Source organism: Saccopteryx leptura, chromosome 12, assembly GCF_036850995.1.
Source record: "Saccopteryx leptura isolate mSacLep1 chromosome 12, mSacLep1_pri_phased_curated, whole genome shotgun sequence".
NCBI classification, from domain to species: domain Eukaryota; kingdom Metazoa; phylum Chordata; class Mammalia; order Chiroptera; family Emballonuridae; genus Saccopteryx; species Saccopteryx leptura.
The window spans coordinates 16,909,986-16,925,076 of record NC_089514.1 but is presented as its reverse complement, the minus strand read 5'-3'; the positions used below and the strand labels follow the sequence as shown (position 1 = coordinate 16,925,076).

The 15,091-nt window shown below is 40.3% G+C and overlaps 1 protein-coding gene across 2 annotated transcripts in view; it reads right to left on the bottom strand.

The window, feature by feature from the left end:
- HYCC1 (hyccin PI4KA lipid kinase complex subunit 1) overlaps nucleotides 1–12,691 on the bottom strand; it is a 65,430-nt gene extending 52,739 nt beyond the window's left edge. For both annotated transcript variants that reach the window (XM_066353740.1, XM_066353742.1), the window contains exon 1: nucleotides 12,497–12,691. The gene's annotated coding sequence lies outside the window, so the exon portion shown is untranslated. The remainder of the gene's footprint in view (nucleotides 1–12,496) is intronic.
- Between the last annotated feature and the right edge of the window lie 2,400 nt (nucleotides 12,692–15,091).

Below are 15,091 nucleotides of genomic sequence, written 5' to 3'. Positions count from 1 at the left end.
AACGGAAGCCGTGCCTGGCGCTTACAACCAGGTCCTTATATATCCTAAGTGAGCAAGCATAGTACAGAAGCAGATGTGGCAGTTTAGCTATTGGCTAGGGAGGTCGCACGCAGCATAGCAACAGGGTCCAGCATAGCAACAGGGGCCGGTTTTAGCTTAGTGGCGAATTTCAAACATAAACTTCTGATAAGAGTCTCTGACCTTCTTTGTTCTCAGCCTCACAGGGGCCCTATCAGCACTCCCTGTTCCTTCAATAGTTACACTCTTGGCAGCCCCAGCATATCAGTACTCCCTGAATCTAACACCCATCGGCGTGCTCCTCTCAGCTGTCTTTGGTCAGAGCTCAGAGCAGTGTGGAGACAGTCCAGGTTCACATTGGAGTCTGGGTGACTACCTCAGCAGGGGGACCTTCAGCTTTAGTACCTTTTCTGGCCAATGCCTTATAACAGGTGTCAATCTATAGGATTATCACCTCAAACCATCTTTTTGAGAGTACCTCACAGGGAGCCCTTTTTATGTTAATCTACTGAAATGTTACATCAAGCCACTTTTAAGATGTTCCTAGGGAAGCTTCTTGTTTATGTTAACCTACAGAGTTATGACATCAAGCCACTTCTTATCTATGCATAACTTTACACACACACTAACTGGGCCCTGCTCGAAAGTCCAAGTCTGTTTATTACATCTGCACACACTATATTAATTCCTATCCAGATGGCATAACTTTAATTTCCCTAATTAATTTTAATATTATAGCTTAATTACTTTTATATATCTTCATATTTTTTATATTTCTATATATTTAATTACTATAACATTATATTACTACAACATTAAGACATTTTAAATAGAAAATATAGTTAGCACAAAGTACTGTGTGCATAACTAAAATCTCTCTTCCACTTTTTTATAGGAAGAGGAATCATATCTTATATTTCCTTTTACAAGCACCCCACCCAACTCCAGTCTTAACATAGTTCAATAAAGAGAAGAAGCAACATGGAACAACAAAAATGTCCAAAAAACTAATGGCCAAGTTCCAGCAAGTTACTTAAAATTCTAAGTCTCAGTTTCCTCAACTGTAAAAAGTAGGTGATAACATCTACATTAATGATTTAAGGATTAAAAATAATATAAATAAAACATTGGCGCACCACAGATATCAATAGTCATAATTCTAATTATCACTAACAAAATAATTATCAATTTGACAACTGAGAATGCATTTCAGGATCTTACACTTCCTGAAATGGTATAAAGCAGTGGTTGGCAAACTGCGGCTCGCAAGCCACATGCGGCTCTTTGGCCCCTTGAGTGTGGCTCTTCCACAAAATACCACATGCAGGCGCTACCTCAGTAAGGAATGTGCCTGCCTATATAGTTTTAAGTTTAAAAAATTTGGCTCTCAAAAGAAATTTCAATTGTTGTACTATTGATACTTGGCTCTGTTGACTAATGAGTTTGCCGACCGCTGGTACAGAGCAGGGGTCCCCAAACTTTTTACACAGGGGACCAGTTCACTGTCCCTCAGACCGTTGGAGGGCCGGACTATAAAAAAAACTATGAACAAATCCCTAGGCACACTGCACATATCTTATTTTAAAGTAAAAAAACAAAATGGGAACAAATACAATATTTAAAATAAAGAACAAGTAAATTTAAATCAACAAACTGACCAGTATTTCAATGGGAACTATGCTCCTCTTACTGGCCACCAATGAAAGAGGTGCCCCTTCCAGAAGTGGGGGGGGGGTAGATAAATGGCATCAGGAGGTCGCATGCGGCCCGTGGGCCTGTAGTTTGGGAACCCCTGGTATAGAGAATGGGAAGTAGGCTTTATTAGATTCAAATGCCCTCCAGTAACTTCCATCCGTATTTATTCTTTACTAATTACTTACTAATTTACTAGCCCAGGGGTCGGGAACCTTTCTGGCTGAGAGAGCCATGAACGCCACATATTTTAAAATGTAATTCCGTGAGAGGCATACAACGACCCATGTACATTACACATTATCCAATTAAAATTTGGTGTTGTCCCGGAGGACAGCTGTGATTGGCTCCAGCCATCCACAACCATGAACATGAGCGGGTAGGAAATGAATGGATTGTAATACATGAGAATGTTTTATATTTTTAACATTATTTTTTTATTAAAGATTTGTCTGTGAGCCAGATGCAGCCATCAAAAGAGCCACATCTGGCTCACAAGCCATAGGTTCCTGACCCCTGTAATCTGCTACTGCATTCAATTATTTCACCACCAATTTACTCCTTAACCCAGTATATATTGGTTGTCATTACATATGCCCCATGGTCTTATACATAAATCTATTGGTTCTTTCTCAATACTTATTCTTTCTCTTTAACCTTGCCACAAGTCTTCCTTTCTGAAACTCGACTAAGAAGACTTCCCTGACTTCAACATTATGTTTCTATCACCCATATAACCACCTTCTGATTTTCTGTACTTCTCTAATAGTCTATTTGATTTGCACAGTTCTACCTTCCCTGCTTAGTGGATGCTTTTCATCCCACTCATTTCTAAAAGACTTTCATCTTCTTCTCTATTCTTTTACCAGGACCCACTTGAAGTTTCATAATCCCCCCCCCCAAAGTCTCTCCCTATTCTAAATTACTAAAGTGTGTACTGTTTTGGGGGCTATGTTGTCACTCTGTCCACCACTGTAATATCTATGGGTTAACAAATCAGCAGGAAACTTGAAATTTAGATTAAAAGGGTATGTATGTGCCTAGCAAGTTTAAAGAGGCCAGACTAGTAACTTTTTATGCTCCCCCCATGACTGGAGGAGGGGAATACAGTATGTGTGTTGATTAAAACCAATTCCCTACCTGAATTAATTGTTATTTACAAGTAAAGGGGGGGAAACACCAGAAAAGCTCAAAAAAGATAAAAACAGAGTTCATAATTGCTTGCCCAATTTTAGCACTTTCAAGGCATGCATTATTCTCTTAAATTTCCAAGCCTATAAGTGACTCTATAACCTCCAATAATTTTCATAGTACAATTTAAAAACTCAAATACAATGTTTTCATTAAGTCTAGTGCAAATAACTGAATGAATCCTTATGCATTTATATGAGAAAGCAACTAATGTTCATCAGCTCATCAAAAGACTCTTTGTGCAAGAAACACACCAAACGAGTATCACTTAACATTTACTACTAAAAGGCTACCCTGATGCAAGCCTCAACAATGGCAAATATTTAAACTACAGTGGAAAAGTACTGCTTCCAAAACCCCTTGATCTCTTATATGTGTTGCACTTAACATTCTTTACAAGGTACAAACAGGATTCAGGAATGCAAATTGATCTTGAACACCCTATAAATTAAAATCTGAATTAAATGAAGTACATTATACAAATATTATCCCATTCCCTTTCCGGGACTTTCTACTTAATCTCAATTTCAAAAAAATAAAATAAAGAAAATGGAAGACTATTTTCCTAATATACTAAAAAAATTTGTCCAAAAAAACCAACAACTGTGAAACCCTAAAAGCACTCTCATTTAAATGACAAACAAGCCAATGATGCCTACTATTCACTACTCTAATTTAAAATTATCCTAGGCATTCTGATAAATGTAATTTTTTAAAAAATGATTAAATATTGGCAAGAAAACAAAATTAACATTATTTTCAATACTATAATTGCCTTATTACAAAAATCCAATAAGAATTATTAGAATTAAGAGTCCATAAAATAACCAGTTAGAAAACAGTATACACAAATCACCAACTTTTCCATGTTCTATCAGGAAGATGTAATCCTCTTCAAAATACTGTACAGTGAAAAAAGATTCATTCACAATAGCAACAGTGTTTTAAAATATCAAAAATTAACTTTAAAAACAGGCAGAATCACATTAAGAAAACTACAAAACACTGTCATTAGAGATGACTTGGAGAAATTATTAATATTATTGTAAAGAGATCACAACTATCTCTAAAAATTAATTTAGAAATTCCAGTGGGGTTCTTTGGGATCTTTATAAACTGAATTGAAAGTAATCTAGAAAAAACAATATATGAGAAATGCTAAAAACCTTTTGAAAAAGATAATAGGAATTCACACAACCATATAATAAAATATATTAAAAGTTGTATTTAGGACTGTTTGAAATTAATGGATCAAAATAATAAAGATTCCAAAGAAGCAGAATAAAAATCCCAGAAAAATATCATATAGGCATATTTTTAAAAAATTGGTATATAATAAAGATGACACTTAAAACCTTTGAAGAAATATAATTGTTCAATAAATAGTATTAAAATAAATGACTTGTCATTCTACATTAAAATACATCCCAAATAGAATAAATATGTAAATGGTTTTTAAAACTGTGAAGGTAATATAAGAAAATAGAGGTGAATAGTTAAATTATCTGGGAATTCAAGAAGGCTTTCCTAAGCAGGCTGATACCATAAAGAAAAATGATAGATTTGACTATACCAAAAATGTTAAAAATCTGTCTAAAAAGAAAAACTCACACCAAAAACAAAATGAGAATGCAAACAACAAACTGGAGAAATTATTTGCAATATAATTTGATAAAAGTCTAATAGTTTTATATACAAAAAGCTCTCATAATGCAATTTTTTTTGTTTGTTTTTTTATTTTTCTATAGCCTTTTTTTTTTTTTTTTTTTTTTTTTACAGAGACAGAGAGTGAGTCAGAGAGAGGGATAAACAGGGACAGTCAGACAGGAACGGAGAGAGATGAGAAGCATCAAAAATTAGTTTTCCATTCCGCGTTGCAACACCTTAGTTGTTCATTGATTGCTTTCTCATATGTGGCTTGACCGCGGGCCTTCAGCAGACCGAGAAACCCCTTGCTGGAGCCAGTGACCCTGGGTTCAAGCTGGTGGGCTTTTGCTCAAACCAGATGAGCCTGTGCTCAAGCTGGCGACCTCAGGGTCTTGAACCTGGGTCCTCTGCATCCCAGTCCGGCGCTCTATCCACTGCGCCACCGCCTGGTCAGGCTCATAATGCAATTTTTAAATACCTCCAATATCTTAATAAACAAAGGACACTAATGGATAATTCCCAAAAAATACAAATATTTATTTTCACTAATAAGAAAATAAAATTTATAAAAGATATAACTTTTCATATGAAAATGGCAGTTCTTTAATTGCTAGTGCTGAATGAGAGGTTGTTGGCTTTCTCAAAACAGTAAGTGTGGATATTCATTAAACCTTTCTGGAAGGCAATCTATTAATACCTATTAAAATAACTTAGCCCTGGCCGGTTGGCTCAGCGGTAGAGCGTCGGCCTAGCGTGCGGAGGACCCGGGTTCGATTCCCGGCCAGGGCACACAGGAGAAGCGCCCATTTGCTTCTCCACCCCTCCGCCGCACTTTCCTCTCTGTCTCTCTCTTCCCCTCCCGCAGCCAAGGCTCCATTGGAGCAAAGATGGCCCAGGCGCTGGGGATGGCTCTGTGGCCTCTGCCCCAGGCGCTAGAGTGGCTCTGGTCGCAATATGGCGACGCCCAGGATGGGCAGAGCATCGCTCCCTGGTGGGCAGAGCGTCGCCCCATGGTGGGCGTGCCGGGTGGATCCCGGTCGGGCGCATGCGGGAGTCTGTCTGACTGTCTCTCCCGGTTTCCAGCTTCAGAAAAATGAAAAAAAATAAAAATAAAAAATAAAATAAAATAAAATAACTTAAATATGGATAACTTTTGACTTCAGGATTTATCTTAAGGAAATAAAGATATGGGCAATGATTAATCCGTCAAGAAGCTAACTGGAACCACAATATTCACTCAACATTATTAGAAAAAGCTTAAATTTTCAACAATTAAAATGGTGGGACTCTGGTCAGGTTGGTTCAGTGGTGTAGCGTTGGCCCAGCATGTGGATGTCCCAGGTTTGATTCCCAGTCAGGGCACACAGAAGTGCCCATCTGCTTCTCCACCCTTCCCCTCTCACCTCATTCTCCCTTTCTCTCTCTCTTTCCCCTCCTGCAGCCAGGGCTCAATGGAGTGAGTTGGCCCCGGTGCTGAGGATAGCTCTGTGGCCTCCACCTCAGGTGCTAAGAAGAGCTCAGTTGCACCCACAGCCCCAGATGGGCAGAGAATCGCCCCATAGTGGGCTTGCCAGGTGGATCCCAGTCAGTGGGTCAGGGTGCATGCTGGAGTTTGTCTCACAACCTCCCTTCCACTCGCTGAATATTTTAAAAAAAAAAATAGTGGTTAAATAAATGATGGTAAGCCCATTTGCTGCAATATAAGCTATACATTTAAAACAATATTACATTATAAACAAATAATATTTTATTGACTCATTTTGTTAAGTGAAAATAAGATAGTGACAAAACAGCATACACACATACACAAAAAGAATTACACATAATATGGGTTCTTTTTGTTAAAAAAATAAAATACTTAATAAAAAAGAACTATAAGAATATTCACCAAAATGTTAATAATGATCATCTCCGGGTGAAGGCATTATAAAAATCACTTATTATTTATGTTTTCCTGAAATTTATAATTGTTCTACAATTATTTATTACATTAGTAATTAAGAAAATACAGAATGTTTATAATATTGCTGTGGCTATAGTAACAATGGTATCCAAAATCATGCCAACACTAATATTTCCACCCTATTTAGGTGCACCAAAATTAGAAATGTCTACCCTCTTTAGGTCAGAGCATACTTTGATACTTCAATCACAGTGAAAGAAAATTTCAGGACTTAAAACCAATCAAACAAAAATTTTCACTCCTCCTTTATTTATGATCAAGCACTTGTCAAAAAATATTTAGATATTAATTGTTATGCTTTTAGCCCCCTGCCAAAAGTAAGAATCAAGGGTGAAGAATAACAAGCTTTGGATCTCAGAACCAGTAGAGCTCAGCATTTACCTATATCCAAATTGTGAGCTAGAAATATTTTTTCTAAAAAGTGAATGGGGGAGCCTGACCAGGCGGTGGCGCAGTGGATAGAGCATCAGACTGGGATGTGGAGGACCCAGGTTCAAGACCCCGAGGTCGCCAGCTTGAGCGCAGGCTCATCTGGTTTGAGCAAAAAGCTCACCAGCTTGGGCCCAAGGTCGCTGGCTTGAGCAAGGGGTTACTGGTCTGCTGTAGCCCCCAGGTCAAGGCACATATGAGAAAGCAATCAATGAACAACTAAAGTGCCACAATGAAAAATTAATGATTGATGCTTCTCATCTCTCTCAGTTCCTGTCTGTCTGTCCCTATCTATCCTTCTCTCTGACTCTCTCTCTGTCTCTGTAAAAAAGAAAAAAAAAAAAGAAACAAACAAAAAGTGAATGGGGGATTTGCCTAATCTGTAGTGTTACAGTGGACAAAGCGTAGACCTGGAATGCCAAGGTCACTGGTTCAAAACCCTGGACTTGCCTGGTCCAGGTACATATTGGGAGTTGATGCTTCCTGCTCCTCCCCACTTCTCTCTCTCTCTCTGTATCTCTCCTTCTGTCTCTCTCCCCTATCTCTCTAAAAATAAATAAATAAAATCTTTTAAAAAAGTAGATGGGGGATATAGGTATTATCTTTCTCAGTATAGAAAGTATGGGCCTTCAACACTTCTAATCACAATTCTTCTCCATCTCATTTAGGAGATCAATGAATGATTTTCTCCCCCAATGTATTTAAAAGGCATATATCCAAAGGGCAAGCTAGCAGGATTTCTTCTGAGCAAAGATGTTGTAAATAGGAGATTTTCAAATATTAAATGTCCTCTTTCCACAGTGTAAATATGCTGCCTAACTCCAAGAGGGCCAAAAAGACTCTGGCAGTATTTGGCTCTCAACAATAAGCAATAGTCAAACTGTTAATTCCATCTGCTCCCCTCCAAAAAATGACAAAGCACTGCATAGCGGTGCCAGGGGTCTCAGGCTCCATTTAAGGAGTTTTCTGAAGGGCATCCATTTTCTCAATATTAACATGCTCTCTAATTTTTTTTTTTTGTACTTCAGAAAACCAATCTTGATTCTACATAATGACAACTTTAATGCTGATAACAAGGAAATAAACTATCTTTATCATTATATTCTTTGTGAGAGATGTTGCTAACAGAATTGTCTTCCTTTCTTATTGGTCAAAGCTTTTAAATTCCAACCATTTCTACTGCCTCAGAGACTTAAGTTTTAATAAATATCGACTCTTTCCTGTATATCTCACTTCCTGCTTTCCTTAAGACTGTAAAGAAACAAACACGACATTCCTTCAATCTGTATCCCGCTGTAGTGGTTTCCAACATGCACACACTGTGGAATTACCCAGGGAACTTTAAAATACCTATGCAACCAATCTATCATAACAGAAAGTAGATTAGTAGTTTCCAGGAGTTGAAAGGGAAAGATTATGAAAAGACATGAGAAAACTTTTGGAGGTGACAAATGTGTTCATTATTTTGATTGTGGTGATGATGTTGCGAATGTAAACATCAAACAAACTGCACGTTAAATATGTATAGTTCATTAATGCCAACTATAATTCAACAAAGCTTTTGAAATAAATACTGATGTCTAGGTCCTACCTCATAAATTGGTGTGTGGGTTCCCCCTGGAGACTGGGATTCTTAAAAGCTCTCCAGATGATTGTAAATTGCAGCTAAGATTGAGAACCACTGTTCTATAGTTATCTTTATCCCCTCTCTCCATTCTTCATTTCAGCTTTCTTGAAATGTCTCACTCAAGCATGTCTACTTTATCATTACCCATTCTTTCTCAATTTTCTGAAGACTGGTTTCTGAATCATCACTCAGATAAAACTGTACCTGTTAAAGTCACTGATGGACTCCTGACAAATTAATTGGTCCCTGGAGTTCTCTCCTTACTTGATCCCTTTTTGCAGCATTCAAAATTGTTGATCAATTGCCCCTCTATTCAAAAATCCCTTCACCCTTAGCATCTCTCCTACTGGCCCTCCTACCTTTCTCTAACTACTACAGTACTCTTCTCTTTCACACTATTCTTCTATTTCTGCTCTCTATCAGGGTCCATTCTCAGACTACTGCTTTTATCACGCTAAAGACTATCCCTAGGTTATTTTAACACGAGCAAATCAATATAGCTTCAATTTAACCCCCAATCTTCCCTCTAATCCTGATTTCCTTTATAAATTCCACATCCATAGATCCAAACATCTACATCTTCACCTGAATGTTGCATAGCATCCTCAAATCAAAAAAAAAAAAAAATTGAAAATTGATTTTACCATCTTCCCTCTATTTCTGTGTTCCACATTTCCAATCAATAGAACCAAGTCAAATCCTCAGGGTCCTGATTCCTTCTTCCTTTTTTCCCAAAGGTGACAGGACCAGTCAGATTCTACCTCACTCTTCAGAGTGAGGGTTTAAAACACAAATCCATTAAATAGCTATTGATCACCTTTAATCCAATGGCCTAGCCAGGAAACAATACTGTGGTCTGGTCCTCTACCACCCTCACAATTCTCATCTTCCACCATTTTCCTAATCCCTGCATTCAAGCCATGTCAATGTCAATGTTATTAACTTTGGACTTGCTGACAATGACTTCTCTAAACTGTCATGGTTTAGACCAATTGAATACTATACAGCCATGAAAAGAAGGAAATCTTACCCTCTGAGATAGCATGGATGAGCTGGAAAGCATTATGCTAAGTAAAATAAACCAGTCAGATAAAGACAAGTACCATATGATTTCACTCCTATGTAGAATCTAATGAACAAAATGAACTAAACAAAACAGAAACACACTCATAGCTAGAGAGCAGGCGGACAGCTGTGACTTGGGGAGGGAGGCGGGAGCTAACGGTGGAGGGATTAAGCAAAAGAGAAAAATACTCATGAAGATGAACAACAGTGTGGTGACTGCAGGGAGGGTACGGGGGGAGGTGGAGGAGGGTGTGGGGGGATAAATGGTGATGGACAAAAATCTGACTTGGGGTAGTGAACACACAATATAGAGTATAGATGATGTGTTACAGAATTGTGCACCTGTGGCGTGTGGTGGCTCAGCGGATAGAGTGTTGACCTGAGGTCGCCACTTTGAAACCGTGGGCTTGCCCAGTCAAGGCCCATACAACAAGTGATTGATAAACAACTAAAGTGAAGCAACTATGAGTTGATACTTCTTGCTCCACCACCTCCTCGCTCTGTAAAATCAATAAATAAGATCTTAAAAAAAAATTGTGTACCTGAAACCTGTGTAATTTTAACCAGTATTACCTCAATAAATTCAATTAAAAATTAAACAGTCATGGCTTCTCATGCCTCCTTGCCTTCTTCTCACTTACTACATTCTCCTTTTGGAAAGTTATTTACTTACCTCCTGCACTTGGCAAAATTTTTTTATTTTATTTATTGGTTGGTTTGTTTATTTATTTTTGCCCCTGACCCCTTCCCTCCTGTAGTCCCCATAGTGTTGTCTGTGTCTATGAGGCAAAATTATATTACACTTCAAAGCTCTAGTGGGTGTTCCTGACTCTACCTACACGAAGCTGTTAGCCATCTCCTACTCTGCTCCCTTACTACACTAGGCATTATCTCTAATCACACTTACCACATGGTATTATAATTGCTACTTGACTTATCTGTCTGGTAAATTAGACAGTAAATTCCTTGATGACAACAACTATGACATTTATTTCTGTATGCCTAGTATCTATTCAGCCTGGGTCAGTACAAAAAAAAATTGATATTATTTGCAAAATGTAAACTTGATACTTTAAATATGGCTTTGATACCAATGTTATTTAAAGATTTCTTAATACTGCAAAATAAATATCAGGCAAGAGGATCCTGAATAAAACCGTCAAATATCTTTATTAGAAGGTATTTTTTAACTGTCACAATGACGCCACTGTAAAAAATGCAACCAAAAGCAGATTTCAGAAAAGAGAAATACAAAAACAAAAAGGAAGCACAGCAGATATAACACACCGACCTGGCCAATGCTTCATTTGGATGTCCAAGTCCCGGTACAGTTAATGCTGGTAACTAAGAGGGTTTACAATCCCTCTATGGTAATAATCATACAGAGTAAAGTAAAAAATACTAATCCAGAATTTGTTTTCTAAATAGGTTATGGTTTTCTCCCTTGCCATTTTGTTTAAATGAATTATTTTAATAACTGACTTTGATGCTACTATTGGACAAGCAGATCCTAAAGACTTTTGCTCTTTCTTGCCTTTTTCTGCATATTAAAAATATGGTGCTTTGGACTAATATTCATCTCGCAAACCAAAAAACATATTAACCTAAAGAAAAAATGCTTAGAAACTATGGGGGGGAGGAAGAGGGAGTAGAGTTTGGATGTGAAGAGAATGTTTTCAAGGAAAACAACATTGACTCAAGGTTACACCGATCCTTATGACTTCATGCAGATAAGATTTTAAACGCTGAAAAATCTCAACCTGTAAAGTGTTACATGAACCAAAGAGGTGGCATACCTGCTCCAAAATACTACGTGTGACTCAAAGGAAAAGTCATTTGCAAAAGCACAGCCTGGCCCTCCTGCCTGCAGTCTGGTCTCTGAGATAAGCAGCAGCCAGCCGCCAGGGGAACAGACTCCCCCTACCTGAAGAGCAGCGGCTGCCGGGCGTGCGGGAGTGGATTTCTCGGAGAACCGACTCCGCGCAGTCAGACCACTGGGGCAATTTTAAAAGCTTTCGGGACCGTCTCAACTCTTGAGTGTACAAAGCACACGTGTGCACACTGAAGGACGGATGCCCAGTTTAGCTGAAGCGTGTAAACTTGTGGTCTTTCAATGAAACAATTTTCGGACAAAACCCGACGATTCTCGGGAACGTTCAAATCAGCGTCGGGAGAGAAATAACTCCCAGGAAGGAGGCGACCAGGGCTGAAGCGGAGATCTAGTGTAACCGCCAAGGAGCCGCAGCGGCTTTCTGAATCTCTGCGTCGCGCCGGGGTCCAACGACCAAAGCGAACGCTTTCAAAGAACGAGGGGGGTCGACGGTGACCATTTTGGCCACTAGACTGGACCGCGGGCGGCAGCCTCGCTGGACTGGGAGGAAGGGATGGGAGAGGTCAGGGCGGAGCACCAGCCACGCTGCGGCGGGCGGGGGTGAGGCGTTCCACCCGCATCCAGCCCGCATTGAGGCGGCCGGTCCCCCTGCGGCGGCGGCACCTGGGTCACGCCCGCAGCCTGGACCGCTCCTCGCGGGGAAGAGAAAGAGGCAGCCCGCGCGCACAAAGCCGCCGCCGCCCGGGCAGCAGCGGGACTGAGTCCAACTTCGGGGCGCGCAGCCCGCGAGCGCAGCCCACTCGCCCGCCCCGCCGCTCTCGGCCCGCGACGCCCCCCGCGCCCAGCGCGGTCCGGTGCCCACCCGCGACGCCTCGTGCGGGAGCCGTTATCCCCAACGAAGCCGCCGCCTGCCCGAGGGACAAAGTCCCGGTCCCCTCCCTGCCGCCGCCTTGCCCCGGCTCCTCCCTGACAAAAAAGTTATCGGTCGTCGGCCGCCTAGGGGGCCCGCCGTGGGTCGCTCGACCGGACTCACCAGAGCGGCTCCCGGAGCTCCACCTCCAGAACTCTACTTGTCTGGCTCGTAGCGACAGCGACGGCGTCCGTCCTGCCTTTCCCGGGTAGCAGCGGCACCTGACCCCCTTGTTCCTAGCAAAACGGGTCCCGACGAGCCATCTTCCCCCTCCGCTCACTGACTGACAACCCAGCTCCGACAGCCGCCACTGCCGCCAGCCACTCTGACAGGCACCGCTAGAGACCCGTCCCCAGGCAGCCAACCACCACCGCCCCACACTAGTTCGGCCTATCACCGTCGCCTGGGGCGGGACCAGAACAACTTCTCCACTAATGAGAATCTTTCTCTGCTAGGTTTGGGGCGGATCCGTGAAGTGGAAGGGGAGGGCGACGAGGGTAGGCGTGGTCTCATCAATGGGCGTGGTCGGGTGTCCAAAGGAAGAAGATTAACTGTAAGATTTGCGGCAAGGGCTACTAGGCAGTACTGATCGGTGAAGGTCTCTTAGACTCTGAGCCGTTAGTATTTATGGACCTCACAGAAGAAAACAAGCTTTTCAGAGTGATATTTATAATCACAGAAAATAAACTATTTGATATTTTAATTTCTTGATCAGAAGGATTCACTTTCCAGGAATTCGAGACACAAGAATTTATCAAAATCTTACCAAATTCTAAGAGAAAAAAATGTACGTTTTTGCAAAATGGTAATGAAAACCCTTCCCACTTTATTATATCACTGCTTTAGGCCTTAGCCTGGAAAAAGTCAAATACAATTCCCCAATTCTCTTTCCATGGGCTCTATTTTTCCCCCAATCTTTCCTCCCTACTCTTTTCTGCAATGCAGGTTATTTTGTGTAACCACTGGAACCTGAGCACATCTGAGCCAGCTCCTACATACAGTCCGTCTGTTTTTTACCTTGTTAACTCCTCCTACCTCATCCCTCTCAAATCAAATAAGAATTAATTAGAAAACAAATAGACCAATCTGGAAGACAGGAAGTCATTCTGGGTTTTTACTAGAAATGGGAAAAAAACTTCTAAAGCAACAAATGATCTTTTCAAACATGCCACACATAAATAAGAAAATATGTTACTTGTGAAGCAAACATATTCAGGTAATAAGGCAGACCTATAGATCAAACAGAACCCCCTTTCCACGAGCATAGATAGGATTATTAGCAAATAATAGCAAAATGCAGTGATAAGGGCAACAGAGCTAGGTTCAAAGAGCAAGAAGAACACACAGGAAGAAATTATTGTGGTTAATAAAGGCAGAGAACTTCACAAGGAAGGTGACATTTTAATTGGATCTTAAAAGGTAGATAGTTTGCCAGAGAATAAAGTCAAAGGGCATTTCAGGAAGAGGAAAACAGCATGTTCAAAGGCATGGAGTCGTGAAAGGGCACTGAGTAGATGGTCAGATTGAAAAATGGGTGGAGCTGAAAGGTGAGTAGCAGCCAAAAATTTAGAGCGAAAGGTTGAGAGGACTGTAAAAGGCCTCATGAGCTACACTAAGGTATTTAGCTGAGCACTGTCCAACATAGCTTTCTGCAAAGATGGATGTGTTCTATATTTGTGTTGTCTAATATGATAGCCACTAGCCACGTGTGACTACCAAGTACATGAAATATGGCATAAAGAACTCAATTTCTATTTGAAGTTTAACAAGTCCTATATTAGCTCAGATTTATACTTATTCTATAAGCAATGAGGAACCAACAGAGTCTTTTAATCATGTGAACAACACAATCAGGTTTCTTTTAAACGGTGAGAATCCTAAAACCAGTGTAGAGAGTATCTGTTCTCTTAGAGGGGAATCTTGACAGATCACACCAGGGTATTGATGGAGGATTGGCAGGCTGTTTTAGGTCAGCTTTGTCAGAGCATGGCCATGGGAAGTGTTTACTCAAAGGATAGGGACAGGAAGATCTAGAGAGTAGGTCATACTCTGACATCTTAGGGAACAAAAGTAGTCAAAACCAGAGAAATTGAATTCTGCTTTCAAGTACTAGAAGAATAGACAGTAGGAGAGTGAGGGGCCAAAAAGAAAAAAAAAATGCCAAAGGGTCACCTTAGCTCATAAAACAGAAAGAGAGCAAGAGCAAATGGAGAAGTACACACGATCAGCTTTATTGGTCATTACACATGTGAGCCACCATATGTTGGCCTGATTTAAAGTGCCAGAGAATGTAGTGTCACAAAGGCCTATTAGGACCAGGGCAAAACTCCAGGAGAGATTGAAGACCTAAATCACACCTGTAGAAGTAGGGATGGCAGAGAGGGGCAAATATTTATTGACTTTCTGCACTATGTAAGGCATTCAGTTTGACAAGGACACAAAGGAATGCTAGAAGCTTATGGTTTACATAGCTGGATAAGAAACAGGTGAAAAGTTAAGCAAATATTAATTATTCAACATAACAGTAGAAGAGATGACACAAAACCATACATGACTGATGAATTATTCAGATGATTTCCTGAGCAATAACTGCGGTGTGAGTTCAGAAGAAGCAAGCTCTGTAGTCAAGGGCAGTCAGGGAAAATTTCACAAAGGCGGTAATACTAATCCAGATCTTGAAAAATGGATGGAAATTTGAATCAGAAAAAAAAAAAAAAG